This window comes from Miniopterus schreibersii (assembly GCF_964146895.1).
Source record: "Miniopterus schreibersii genome assembly, chromosome: 22".
NCBI lineage: Eukaryota > Metazoa > Chordata > Mammalia > Chiroptera > Miniopteridae > Miniopterus > Miniopterus schreibersii.
This window is the reverse complement of record NC_138124.1, coordinates 14415423-14429620: the sequence shown is the minus strand read 5'-3', so window position 1 is coordinate 14429620 and position 14198 is coordinate 14415423. Positions and strand designations below refer to the sequence as shown.

The 14198-nt window shown below is 52.2% G+C and overlaps 1 protein-coding gene across 1 annotated transcript in view; it reads right to left on the bottom strand.

Moving 5' to 3' along the window:
- ABHD2 (abhydrolase domain containing 2, acylglycerol lipase) overlaps positions 1 to 11256 on the bottom strand; it is a 35220-nt gene extending 23964 nt beyond the window's left edge. Inside the window, exon 1 of the mRNA XM_081124369.1 lies at positions 11111 to 11256. The gene's annotated coding sequence lies outside the window, so the exon portion shown is untranslated. The remainder of the gene's footprint in view (positions 1 to 11110) is intronic.
- Between the last annotated feature and the right edge of the window lie 2942 nt (positions 11257 to 14198).

The following is a 14198-nucleotide window of genomic DNA, read 5'->3' as shown; positions in this document are numbered from 1 at the left end:
GCCGGGCCCACGGTGCTGAATCTCCATGGCTTCCAAAGCAGCAGGGATTATAAAAGAAAAAAAATTTTTTTAAAGTCTGTGGGACTTTATATAAGGGGACCTTGAGTGATGTGATAGGCAGAGTCCTCCTACAACCTTTTTAAATAGCAAATGCAATAGAGAATTAATTGACGTAACCCTTGAAGAGTGACAAGGGTTTAAAATGGAACCCAAGGCAGCGAAGGCAATCCCAGGAGAGGCTGGTAATTATTATGGTCCAAATAGGCAGCCCTGAGTCAGGGCTTGGACCCGAAGGCCGGAGCAACGGGGCAGTTCTACCACATGTCGCTAGGGCCACTGCCCTCGAACCTCAGTGGGTTCAGGACACTTGATGACCGACTGCGTGCCTAGCAATATGCTAAGCATCGTATGGGACTGCAGTTAAGCAGAATTCTCATTTTAACTGGGGAGAAAAGTTGCTGTTAAGGCTAGATCTGCTTTAGAAACTTGGGGACACGAAAAATCAGTCCAGGAAATAATTAGGCGCGGGACGGCTTATGGAGAGGCCAGAGCTAAAGCTGGGCCTTAGGATTTAGAAGTGTAAGTGTGGGAATGAGTATGTGTGCGTGTGTAAATGTGTATATAGGTATTAAGTCAATAATTAACTGGCAATTTTAGCACAAAACTCTTGAAGTTCACTTTAACTTAGCTCGCTGCATTTCATTCCATGTTGCTCTTCCTTGCCAAGTTCAACCTGCCGCTACATGTTCATATTCTGAATCTGTTCGAGACATAACAAACTTTGCTTTCGTTGCACTATTTTGTGTGCCCCTGTCCCCTCTCCGGGCAGGTGAAGTCACTTAAATGAACACCGGGCAGCCGAGACAGGGAAGTCACCCCGAATGACTGGAGGGCTGGGCATGTGGAAGGCGGAAAGTGGGCCTCTCCCCGCCCCACCCCTGTGTACCTACCGGATCCTCTGACCGTGGGCCCCGCACCTCCCCTGCTCCCACCCCAGTCGTTTTATGAGTGGAATTTAGATGCTATAAATCACAGTTAAAATTCCATCTGTAGTCTCCACATTAACAAAGAAACCCGAAGTGCTGCCAAACACCCAACAGCAAAGGGACATTCAGCGCTGCCCTGGGTCTCTGACCTGCTGGACGGGCTTGTCCACCAGTGCGAGGGCCTGGGCTTTGCTCTTGGGGCCAAGAGCGCTGTTTTACAACAGAGGCACAGAGGCGGGGACAGACAGGGCCCCTGTGCTGGGACAGGCTCTCCTCTGGGGGTTCTGAGGCCTGGGTCTCAGTGCCTGCTCTGCCCCCTCCCATAGCCAGCAACCTTGAACAAGTCACTTAACCTTTCTGGGCCCTTAAGACCTCATCTGTAAAATGAGAGGGTTACGTTAGAAGTAGATGATACCAAAGGTCTCTTTCAGCTCAAAATTTCCGAGATTCTCGGTGTAGAATTGCAGCCGTTGGCCGGGGAGCAGGATGCGCTCTCTCTGAGCCGGGTCACAGAAGACAGCCTTTCCCAGCCGACTGCGGGGACCAGCGAACAACACAGTCCACAAGATCGACAGCCCTCGGGGCCTTGGTTCGTCCCTCGGGTGAGTTAGACACTCAGGCACCCTCAGCGGTGTCCTTTGCGCCGATCACCCCACCACACTCACTCTACCCGCAAGGGCGCAGGGCGACCGCAGCCCTGGAATATTAACTAACGACCCCTGACAACCCGAAACCTACTGTGAAGAGAGGAAAACCTGAGTGGAGACCTCAAACACCGAAAACTCACTGCCCCGGGTAGCGGGGTGAAAAACGCCCCCCTAGAATCCACATCCACGTAGGACCTGTGAGCGGGGCCTCATTGGGAAAGAGGCGCGTTGGAGATGGAAGCGAGTTCAGACGGGGTCACGCTGATCAGAGGGGCCCCAGCCCACGAGTGGGGTCCTTATATGAAGAGACAGAGACAGGCAGTCGGAGGAGAGGAAAGATAAAAGCAGCGATTGGAGCGATGCGCCCCTAAGCCCAGGAACCCCCGGTAGCCAGGGACAGGCCGGGGACAGACTTCCTCTGGGGGCCCTGGTTACCCAGCAAGCTCCCCCCAGGAGACCATAGTCAGCAACCGACGCAGACGCTCCCAAGCTACGGGGTAACACAATACGAACTGTGTTCTGTGCACAGATATTTACTGGCTTGGCTGCTTTGTCCCTGCGATTCAGCTAAGTGCCCCCAAATATCAGCCGCACCATCACCAGTAATAAACCTCTCCATGCCGCCTTGGTGAACTCCCCGATCCAATGGATAGAAATGACCGCGAAAGAGGCTCTTTCTCAGACTCGGGGGCCTCGTGAACAGCGAGAGAACCGGCTGATTGGCCGCCCGGCCTCCTCCAACACGTTTAAAATGAATCCCAGGCCACCCTCTTGGTTCCTGTAACACGGAGCCGTGACAGACTTAATAAATCACTGAGTAATAAGCGTCCACTGTCAAGTTCCACTCACAGTTTCAAGGTGTGTCCTTGTGTCTGTGCTAAAAAGGGTCCTGGAAGCGTGCAGTCCGGACCCTCCTCCTGACATGTACCCCATTCTCCTGCCGAGGGGGGATGCCTTGCAAAACTACACTCCCTTTCGGACGTTCACCCCACTCCCCGTGGGTACCAAAGGTATCAGCTTTGTCCTAAGTTCTGTTGGGGCTAAGACAGGGCATTCATAAAATGATTAGAAAACAGCGCCAATCCACGCGTAACTAACTGTGAGGTCCTGAAGCACCACCTATAAATACTGGAGGAATTCAAAGCCGGGGAGCCCCAGGAAGACAAGGGACAGGAGCAAAGGTGAGGAGGAGGGGTGGGCGCAGACGTCGGGCTGGGCTCCCCGGCTGAGGCAGGGCCCGGGAATGCTGGGCAGCCAGGACAAGAGGGACGGGTTTGGGAGCAGGGGGAGTGAGTCACTGCGGAATGAAGCTTCGGGGCTTTACTTACGAGACAAATGCCAGAGGTCAGCCTGAAAGATGGCACCGCACGCACGTCGCATGTACGGGCTGGGCCGGCGACCGGGGGACTGGCACGTGGCAGTGGGTGTGACTGGGGGTCACCTGACCCGTGGGATGCTGGGCAAGCCTTTGTCATTCATTCACCACGTGAACATCCCTGCGAGCCCTCGATGGCATCCGGACAGCCCTGTGCGACCTGCTGAACTCTGCAGGGACCTTCATTCGGGAGCCCATCCCCTCCAGGCCCTAACAGTCCCCCCTCTCCCACTTTCTTTCACAAAGGCCCTTTCTTATCCAGAGAACCTGAAGGCCTCGTCTCTGCGTAACAAGGATGACTCACGTCCCTTTAATCTCTGTTGGGGATTCTGGTCCACACCCTACACCCGTCTGATTCAATCCTCGTGTGTAAATTGTGCACGAGTCTGAATTTACGGTCTCGAGCACCCGGTGGGCAGTCTGTAAATGTTTATTGATCGAGTCCGTGGGGAAGGTCTAACGTATCACCACTCCCGCCCCTGGAGCAGGATTTTTCTTACGTGATTATGGCAAAGGGCTGAGTTGAGAGGCGTGGCCCCCATGAGGCTGCCCAGCTGCTGTGGGTGGGGACAGAGCTCAGCCTGACCGGGGCTATCAGCAGCTTCTGGAAAGTTGAAAGACAATCTCCAAGTTCACGCAAACAGCTATCCATCCAAACGCAAGCTCTGCATTTTCTATCCCTTGCAGAAGTGACTGTCCAAGGCCATATTTCTTTCCCCCTTTTCCCTGGGTGTCTAAAGCAGCTTTTACTCGCTTCCAAGAATTATAAATCTACCTCTAAAACTGCTCACAAATAAAGAGATCTCAGGGCCAAAGCAGGCTGTTTGAGGCAGCGGAGGGAACGAAAGGTCCCCAAAGAGGGACAGGATTTACCCACTGACTGTTAGCGTTCAGATAAACACTGAAATCCACTGGACAGCTCATGGTTTCTGCTACTCCCCCCAAAACATCAATGCAACAAAACTGTCTACGGCATTTCCCATCGGACATGAACTTATATGATCTAGAAAACGGACTAATCCTAGGCTAACCCAGGCTGAGATGTGTGTGCTACTATAAAACAGCAATCCTTTTTGACATCCAAGGAAAAATGGAGAACTTCCTTCTCAGGTATCTGTGGCATCCGAAACAGGTTTGTGGAAATAGGTCAGAGCAACCAGTGTTACCAAGATTTCCGCTTCATTGAGGTGCCCTCTGTGGGTGCACCCCGATGCTGGGGTCACGAGGCCGCTCACAGAGGGGTGGACACATTCACAGGCGTGGGGGAAGGACAGGGCAGGCCCCAGTCGCAACTCTACCGCTTGCTGGCTGTGACTCTGGGCCAGTTTAACCTCTTTGCACGGGGGTAAGAAGAGCATCCTGCTATTATAATAAAAATGAAAAAACACAGCCTGGCTGGTGTGGCTCAGCGGTTGAGCATCCACCTAGGAACCAGGAGGTTGCGGTTCGATTCCTGGTCAGGGCCCAGGCCCAGGTTGTGGCTCCTCAATCCCCAGCAGGGGGCGAGCAGGAGGCAGCTGATCAATGACTCTCATCATTGATGTTTATCGCCCCCCCCTCCTCTTGCTGAAATCAATAAAGATATATTTTTTTAAAAAATTAAAACCTGACCCAAGGCTAACCTGGCAGTGGTGTGCTCACCCGAGAAGCAAAGGCGGGGTCTGCTTTAGCCAACACGGCCAGAGGAACCCGACCTACAGACAAAGGCCTGGGCCTTCAAGACCCTACTCGGTCCAGATCCTGGGCCTGCCTGTGAGCACGTACAGGGTCCCGTCCCCATCCCAGACCCTTAGCTTCTCTATCGGGCACCCTGAGAAAAATCTGTAAGTTTGTGAGCCGCAGGCGAGGGGTCGAAGGTCCAGCAGCACTCTCTGGGTGATGGGAACAGGCCGCCATATCTTCTAAAATGACAGAGAACTACATGACAGTAAAAATTCCTATTTGTGTAACTCTACAGCTTATCAGATGCTTGGGATTTTAATATATGACCTCAGTTCCTACTCGAACATGTCATTAAAGGCACTGGTGTGGATAGTTAAGGCCAATTACAGAATTTACTGTGTACAAAGTATGTTCTCAGACATTACCTCACCACACTTCTGTGAGTTATGATTAATGCAAGTGAGGAAATCGAGGCCCGAGAACCCTCTCTCTGCCACCCCTGGGCAAGACTCTAGGAGGACAGAGAAGTGAGGCAGGCACCTATCTGCCTTAGGGGCCCTTCAGAGGGCTGGATGGATCCCAAACACTTCAGTCCCCCTGACTAAACATCATGTGTCAATTTCCATTAACTCAACCTTCTCCTAAATCTAAATGTGTTCTGTGACCTTCCCTCGTTTTGAGTGTTAAAATAGCTTTTTTTTTTTAAATTGATTTTTAAAAATATATATATATCTTTACTGATTTCAGAGAGAGGAACGAAGAGGTAGAGAGATAAAAACATTGATTAAAGAGAGTCTTTGATCAGCTGCCTCCTGCACGTCCAACCCTGGCCTGTGCTCTGACTGGGGATTGAACCCTGATCTCCTGGATCATAGGTCGATGCTCAGCCACTGAGCCACACCGGCCGGGCTAAAATATCTTTTCTTAAATGGTAGTAATAATGAGAGATAAGGTTGTTTTTTTCTGTACTTGAAAATATTCACGTTTGGCAATCTCACGTTGGACTTCCTGATTTGTTTTTACTGTTCGCATCGACATGACTAAGTAAACAGCACATAAATCGAGTATAGTAGAGACTGAACTCAAGCGGGGCAATTTTCCCAAGCTTCTGCCTCTTTTATACCCCAGGGAGACTGGGCAAAGCGCCCTCTCCTCATATTACATAACACGGTATCTATGGCACAGCTGATCGATGATGTGGTCGCCCAGCAATGGGTAAAGACCAGAAGGTCATGACTCTAGATTAGAGTGGCTGACTAACACCTTCAAGATTCAATTCGATTTCAAGGTGACTCGATTAGACTCGGAGGGAAATAAAAGCAGATTAAGGCACATTAAAGGAAAGAGAAACACACAAAGGCAAGAGCTGGGAGCCACAAAAACCATAAGACCACGTGGACATCAGCCTGTGCAGTCACAGGAAATTCAAATATGAAGAACCTTGTCTTCTTCTAGAGCCATCACCAGCAAAGGCTGAGAAAGGCCGGGTCAGGCTCAGACCTTGGAAAGGGCCAAGGGATTTGCAGAACTTGGGAAACACTGCTAAGGCGAGCGACAGAGACTCTAGTCCCAGATGCTGGTCTGGGAAACATGGTTGGCAGAGGCGCAGGTTTGAGAGCTGGTTTTCTGGGAGTGAGAGAAAGGAAGGGGTGGGGCATCCACCAGAGCCACCCAAGCAGGAAGTCCCCGGAGGAAGGGCAGGTCCCCTTCTGATGCCCGAGGGCGAGGGCCAGCCAGCCTGGGTGCAGGGCCAGGAGACAGAGAGAGATGCAGATGTGAGCATCAGGAAGGCCGGAGCCTTCTCTAAAGACCAGAGAAAACACCCAGAAGGCCAGGCAAAGGGCCCAAGGTCCTGGGCCCTCAATCTCCAACATTTCCTACTCTACCATCATAGGATGGCCTTTGGGAGAAGCCCTCTACCTCCCAGGCCTCTTCCCAGGCTCAGAGCTGCAGCTTGTAGAAGAAAAGCATTTGCCCCCAAATATCCACACGATGCTGTAGGATATCTCCATGCCACGGTGCTGCTCAAATAAGGCTGGTTCTTAGCATCCTTAGAAACAAAAACCATGGGTATTAAAAACAGATGGCCTTGCCCTGGCCGGTTTGGCTCAGTGGTTAGAGCATCAGCCTGAAGACTGAAGGGTCCTGGGTTCGATTCCGGCCAAGGGCACCTACCTCGGTTGCAGGCTCGATCCCCAGCGCCGGTCAGGGCGAATGCAGGAGGCAACCCATTGATGTGTCTCTCTCACATGGATGTTTCTCTCTCTCTCTCTCCCCCTTTCACTCTCTCTGAAAAGCAAGGGAAAAAATGTCCTCAGGTGATGGTTAAAAAAACAAAAACAAAAACAAGCCTTCATAAAAAATGACGCAAAAGCTCTTTACATACTGCCAAGGAACATTAAGTGAAAAAAAGCAGGGTTCCCCAAAGCATGCTACCATTGATACAAAAGGGAAGGGGTGTTCATAACACATCTGCTCAGAGAGGTATAAAACATCCTGGCTGTGCATGGGACACCTCTGAACGGTGAAAAAAATCAGTAACACGGGTGCCTCTAGGGAACAAAACTAGGTGGCAGAGTCGGGTGGACAGAGACACTTACTGTCTAACCTCGTGTGCTCCCCGAATATTTTCTTTCATCATCTAAATGTATTACCTACTTAGAGAATTATTTCTGAATTGAAAACATTAACATTTTTAGGGTGTAATATACACGCAAAATAGTCTATATGCAGCACACCAGACGCACTTGCTAATGGGGACAGCTGTGCTCCTGGCACACGCCAGATGCTCAGTTCGCTGAACTTAATGGACGTCCACTGAAGGAAAACAAAAGAAAATCAGAAACCAGGCAAACACAACGGTCTCAGTGTTCCGATCCTCTAATAAGCTCTCTCTTTTTTTAAAAAAATATATTTTATTTTATTTATTTTTTATATATCTTTATTGATTTCAGAGAGAGGGAGGGAGAGAGAGAGGGAGATAGAAACAACAATATGAGAGAGTCATTGATCAGCTGCCTCCTGCACACCCCCAACTGGGGATCGAGCTTGTAACCTGGGCATGTGCCCTGACCGGGAATTGAACCGTGATCTCCTGGATCCTAGGTTGATGTTCAACTGCTGAGCCACACCGGCCAGGCTCTTTACCTGTACGCTGCTGTGCTACAAAAGATGGGAGAATGGGTCCTTGTGCAATAAGGTCTGCACCCAGCTGGGCCCTGGGCACAAGCTTCAAGGGCAACCACGGGTCTGGTCACCTGCCCCCTCCAGCCATTTTATAAACAGAAAAAACATTTAATTCAAAAGCAGGATGCCCTGGAACCAAGACAACAAAAGTAAATGAGCAAATATGAAAATGATCTCACCCGCAATGCGATAAAAAACAGAATATGGTATGCAGTAGGTCAGAGCAGAGTTCTGCCACATGGAGTTTTATTATATTGGAAGTCTCTCTTTGCTACAGCTTTTCACAGAGCCAGGTTTAGGCAAAAAATAAGACAGACTCTGCCCCTGGCTTCCATAGGACCAAAGAAATGTCAGGTGCTCTGCACAAGGGCAGTGGGAAACCCCTATACTCCTTGTGGGAGCTGCCAGAGATTACCAGGAGGAAGTTGTGAGTAAAGAATGAAAGAATTTACAGTAAACGAGAAGCCCTTTCTCCAGGACATGAGAAAAGAGTGAGATAGAGAGAAGGGGGCCCATTATTAACACACAAACAATGGAACTAAGGCGATTATTCTAAGACGGCCGAGCTCTAGAATCTCCTAGACAAAAACAAAACCAAACTCAGAATCGACTCTTAAAGAAGGTGCTAATCAATGAAGTGATAATCTTTGGTTTATTCTAGAAAACACCTAAAGACAGACAGAGAAGGGAAAACCAAAACTGACAGGTATCTCCTAATTAAAAGGGAATTGACTGGTAAACAGAGTAGGTATTTATCAAAACTGCAAAGGCGATCAAAGGAATGAAGGTGAAACTAAAAAGGAAAGAGAGGAAACTTCCCGGACTGAAACGAGAGGAAAGTCTGTTGTTCCACGGCACTTGCCATCTGGTTTATTTCAAGCTCAAGAAAAGAACCAGAGAGACGCAGAAAAACCAGTGAACAAGCTAATTTACCGGCAAGAATCAGTCCCACACTTGTGTTTCTGGCTTGCAGGGCAGGTGCTGCCGGTGCTCCCCCAGCTCGGATGACTAAGTAACTGGCTTAAATGCATTTGACACACGATCCCTGAACTTCCGAAAAGCACTTAATACAGTGGCTCATGAAATCTTAATCTAAAAATGTTCATCCATTTATAATCAAGCTGCGTCGCACTGACAACTGGGGAGGCGGGCCAGGCGGAGGGAAGAGATATTTTGGAAGAATTAGTGGAAATTGGTATCATCGGGGACTATCACTTTGAGGGATCACCCTCCCCGCCCTTTTAAAGACAATAAAGCAGATTTGGAGTCTAAAAAGAGTGTAATTACAAGGAGAGGACTAACAAAGAAAAATAAATGCCCGGATTCAATAAAAGGCAGAAAAATAAATAAAATGCGATGTGACTTGGAAAACCCTACAGACATCTGAGCTACCATAAAATCTGGAATATATTTAATGAATTGCAGGGGAGAAAGCAGGGGAAAAAATAAGCTCCTGGCAGAAAATATTGGGTGGTAGATACGAAGAGAAACTGTATAAAAGGGCAACAGGACATCGTGTTCAGCAAATCTATAGTGGTTACCGTGTGCCAGGCACTGTGGTAAGTGCTTCAGATACAGTAACTCAGGCACTCCTCAAAACCACCTTCCAATCTAAGTACCATGATTATTCCTGGTTTATAGGTGAGCAAACAGAGGCATGGAGAGGTTAAGTAACTTGCCCAAAGAAGCCGGGCTAGGGTTCGAATCCAGGCACTACGACACCAAAATCTGTTCTCCCAACCTCGCTGGACTCCCCTAGAATCAAAAATCGAAACATCAAGTGTGAGATGACTAGGCCGGGAGTGAAACACAAGTCATGAACTCGATAGATCCAGGGTCACCAGAGCACCCTTCTGGACTCGCGGCTCTGTGATGACCAGCCGGCGCTGTGACCTCGCCAGGCCTTGGTGTCCTCACCTCTGTCTGCATTGAGAAGACAGATTGGATGAGCTCTGTCTACCGTGTCTTCAGCTCTAAAATGCCACAAGTCCACGCCGCATATGGACTGATCTGCTTTCTGACTGGCTATTCAAAGGTTCATTCATCCTAAAACAGGCAGCAAGTGGGGTCAAAGTTCCTTTCCTCCCCTCTGTTCAGGCACATGACAGAGGGTAGCCAAGTGGTCCTGTGCGGTTTCTCTTTTGGACTCTACTTAACATGTGGTTGTAACAACATGGCCCTCAAGAAGCTCTGGGTGCAGATCACGCTAATTCTGACAAACCTACCGTCTCCCCAAGGCCCCTCTCATGAGCCTGTTCTTGGGCCGCGGGTCGAACTGGTTCATGGGTTGTGAGAACGAGAGGAAACGGAATGATTAAAGACCAGCAGCCCACAGTCCAAACTCAGGAGTTTCCAGGCCGGCTGAATAAACCTTCCCTTTTCGGTACAGTCCATGCTCTTTGCTAACACCCACTCTTGAGAGCTGAGACCACAAAACTGGTTTACCGGTCAAGGCAAAAATCCTAAACTAACCACCCCCCCGGGGAAGTATCCTTATGAAGCTGGGCACCAAAGGTCACCCGGGATGCCCCTGTGAGCGCAGAAAAGGCCTCCCAGGTGGGTCCTGCAGCCCTCCCTCGGCGTCCTTTCCAAGCATCCCCGACAGGTGGCCGTAATCTGGCCTCTGCCTGGACACCTCCAAGGTCGAGGCGCTGGCTGCCTGGCCTGGCAGGCGGCCCCCTGCGCCTGCTGGACAGTCCTCCTGGTGGGGAAAGCCCACCGTGCGCCTAGGATGGAGCCCAGGAGCGCAGATGAGCTCAGGGAAGTGTGTCTCCAAGTGGGCCCCAAAAAGCTGCCTTCCTACACCTGGAACGCATCGGTCCCAGGCGCACCCCTGGAGCCCCCAAACGCAGAGGGCCCCTTGGATGCCCGAGGCGGTCATGGGGCTGCTCGGCCCTCTCCTTCCAGGTGCGCACCCCGGACCTCCATCACCAGCCTACCCGCCCTCCCAAGGGCGCGCACCGATGGAGGGACGACCGGCGCCCTAGAGGCTCGGGTCTGGGGCTGTCCCCAACCTCGGAGCCTGGGGCAGGAGGGGACAAAGGGCTTCCAGGGACGCGTCCAGGCTCCCTGCGAGTCGGCCCTGGGGGACCCCGGCGGCGCCAGGTGACAGGCCCCGGGGATCCCCGCGCGCAGGCGGCGGCGCGATGGGCCGAGCCCCGGCGAGGATGGCGGGGACTCAAGGGGGGGTTGGCCCGAGCGGCCCGGGGCGCGACCCGGGCTCAGCGGGGCTCGCGCGGCGGCCGTGGCTTTACCTGTGAGCGGTGACTACAGAGGCCCAGCTTGTCCCGGGTCCGAGCGCCCGCTGCTCCGCCGCGCTCCTGGAAATGCAGCCGGAACCCCTGGCCAGCGCAGCTCCCGCGGCTACCGGCCCCGCCCAGGCAACGGCCGCCACGCCCCTGACGACCGCTTCTACCACGCCCCTAACCTCGGGCACCCGCCGGCTCATTGGACGGCCCAGCCGCCGCTCTACGAGCCCCGCGCTCTTCCTGACAGCCCATTGGCCGGGGGCGCTGCTCCTCAGCTTGAAGGCGGGAGGGAGGCCTGAGCGAAGACAATTGGTTACTTTTGACGTCTTTGGCCCGTGGGCCGAGGCCTGATTGGATAAGGCGGGCCCGGAGGGGGCGGGAAAAGGGAGGGAGGGCTCAAAGGTGGGTCGTGTTGGATGTTGCCGCGGGCGGGGGCGGAAACGGGGGCGGGGGGAGCCCCGATTGTGATCTCAGGCGGGTGAGGCGGGGGCTGTGCGAGGTCTGGTGTCGCCTGGGGTCGGGAGGAGAGGAGGGAGGCCGGCTGGTAGCTCACCTGCGGGACCTGATGGCTCCAGGATGAACGACAGACTCACCTGTAGCCCAGGACACAGGGAGCAGAATTGGGGGTCCCGCCCAGGGAGGAAAGTGGGGGACCAAACTGCATGGACAGGGTGTGGAGGCAGCGGCCTCTATCCAGCCCCTGGGTGCTAGGAAGCTAGGAAAGAGTGCCTGGCAGTGTGGACCCCAGTTCACTGCCCCCCCCCCCCCCCCCAGTCCTTTCAAGCCTTTTTAACAAACAGCCTTGCTCAGGGAAAGAATGTAGCCTTTGGAGTCAGACCAGACTTGAGCCCCCCCCCCCCCCCCGCCCCACTACCCCGCCCCCCGGCCCCCCGTTGGCAACATAACAAGTTGCATGGCCTTGAGCAAGTCCCTTGTAGCCTCTGCTGCATGCACCCTGATTTCTGCACTTGGCAACGGGGAGTAACAATAGCAGTTCCTGAGAAGACGAAATAGCTCCCTAAACAATAACAGAGCCCGGGGCTCCGCAGGCGCTCAGTCAGGACTGGCTCCCCACCCACGCACCCCCCACAGGCCTGTGGAACTAGGCCCAGTGCTAGAAGTCTACGAGGCTGGAGAAGGGAAATGGTATTCGTAGCAATGTTAATTCCAACCCCCCCCAACATATTTTAGAATTATGACAAGGATACACGGAGCCTCCTTTTAGCCTGTTCACTCATCCAAAGGTCCAGTGGCTCCAGTTAACCCCTTGAAGGCGGATCAGCACTGGGCCAGACACCACTGCATGAAATCTATCAGCCAGGGAGTGGAATTCCTGGGGGTGGGGTGGGGGGGCTTGAACAGAATATACCCTCTCAGGCCTGAATTTAGCCCCAAACTAAAGTTATTTTTTCTATCCGGGGAAAGGAAAATCCAGACTTCGGTAGCAAAGGATTTTAGTGAAGGACCCCTACAGTTCTGACTCTGTGTTAAAACAGTTTGGGGCTTCCAGCCCCGCCAGCGTGAACATCGACCTAGGATCCAGGAGATCGGGGTGCGATTCGTGGTCAGGGCACACGCCCGGGTTGTGGGCTCGATCCCCAGTCGGGGGTGTGCAGGAGGCAGCCGATCCATGACTCTCTCATCACTGATGTTTCTATCTCTCTCTCTCCCTGTCCCTTCCTCTCTCTGAAATCAATAAAGATATTTAAAAAAAAAATTAAAACAAAACAGTTTCGGCTTCCAGAAAAGAGCTTTAGATCTGTTGCCAGTTGGGTGTGTTTGTGTGTATGTCTGTGTGTGTACTTGGTTCTGCTCCCCTGTTTTCTAGTACTGTGCGTTTTAAATAGTTCTGCTTGGTGGCCAAACCTATGTCTGTACCCCGTGCTAGGGAGACAGGCCTGGCCCAACACAGGGTTGCCTCTGCTTGCGTTTGGTAAAGGAGACTGAGATGTCTCGTTAGGTCCTAAAGGGCATGAAGTGGTCCCTGAGACCTGGGAAGATTTCTCCAGCTTCACTCAAAGCCACAGAAAGCAGCCGTGAGGAGTAAACTGCAGATGAACTTACCATTGGGCAGATTGACACCCCCCCCCAGCTCAGGACCATAGGTTCAGCCAAGATTTCCAGAGAGAGAGGTGTTGATCTGGTTCAAGAATTCTAAAGATGAAGACTTTCATTGGCCTCTTCCCCATATCCTGGAATATGGGCATTGGTGGTGCTGGCACAGGGGCCCAAATGAGCCTGAGGAGGTGTGACCTGGTCTAGCAGAGACAGGAGCCCCCCTAAACATGGAAGGGGAGCGCGATGGGAGGTGCTGGACAGAAGAGAAAATTTCCATTTGGCTTTTCCATCTCCTTGCCATGTCCCCGGAGCACAGCAACTTGGCAGCTATCCGAGTGCCGGATCCCTTGTCTTTCCTTCATGAATTTTTCATTTCAGGCAAAGAGCCCTTATCTCTCGCCGGGGCGGTTTCAGGAGCCTGATTTCCCATCAGCTGGAGACTGGGCAGATGAGGAGCTGCATTAAGGCAGGACTTATCTGTCCCCTGAGAGAAGAAGGGCACTCTGTACTCTTGAAAGGACAGCTCCTGCCCGCACCCCTCATTACTGCAGACTTCTAACGATCATATGAACTAAAGGCTGAAAAAATATGTCTTTATGTATTTCAGAGAGAGGAAGTGAGAGGGAGAGAGAGAGAGAAACATCAATGATGAGAGAGTCATTGATCAGCTGCCTCCTGCATGTCCCCTGCTGGGGATGGAACCGTGATCTCCCGGATCCTAGATCGATGCTCAACGGCTGAGCCGCGCTGGCCGGGCTGGGTTGCTGTTTTTATTGAGATATTGTTGAGGGCTCAGAGCAAATGGCTTTGGTGTGAGCCACTGTGATCTTGCCTGCAGGTGAGGCCTCCCCTGATGCCCCATCATTGGACATGAGGTGGTGTCCACAGGAGAAGAGAGGACCTAGTGCTGAGAGTCCTAGTCCTGGGGCCCTTGGGGGTCAGGGAAGGGGCTGTGAGCTGCAGGGAATAAGCGAGGCCTGGAGAGCTGGAGTTTTAACTCCTGGAGCCCTGAGTCTATCTTCTCTTTGTCAGTCTT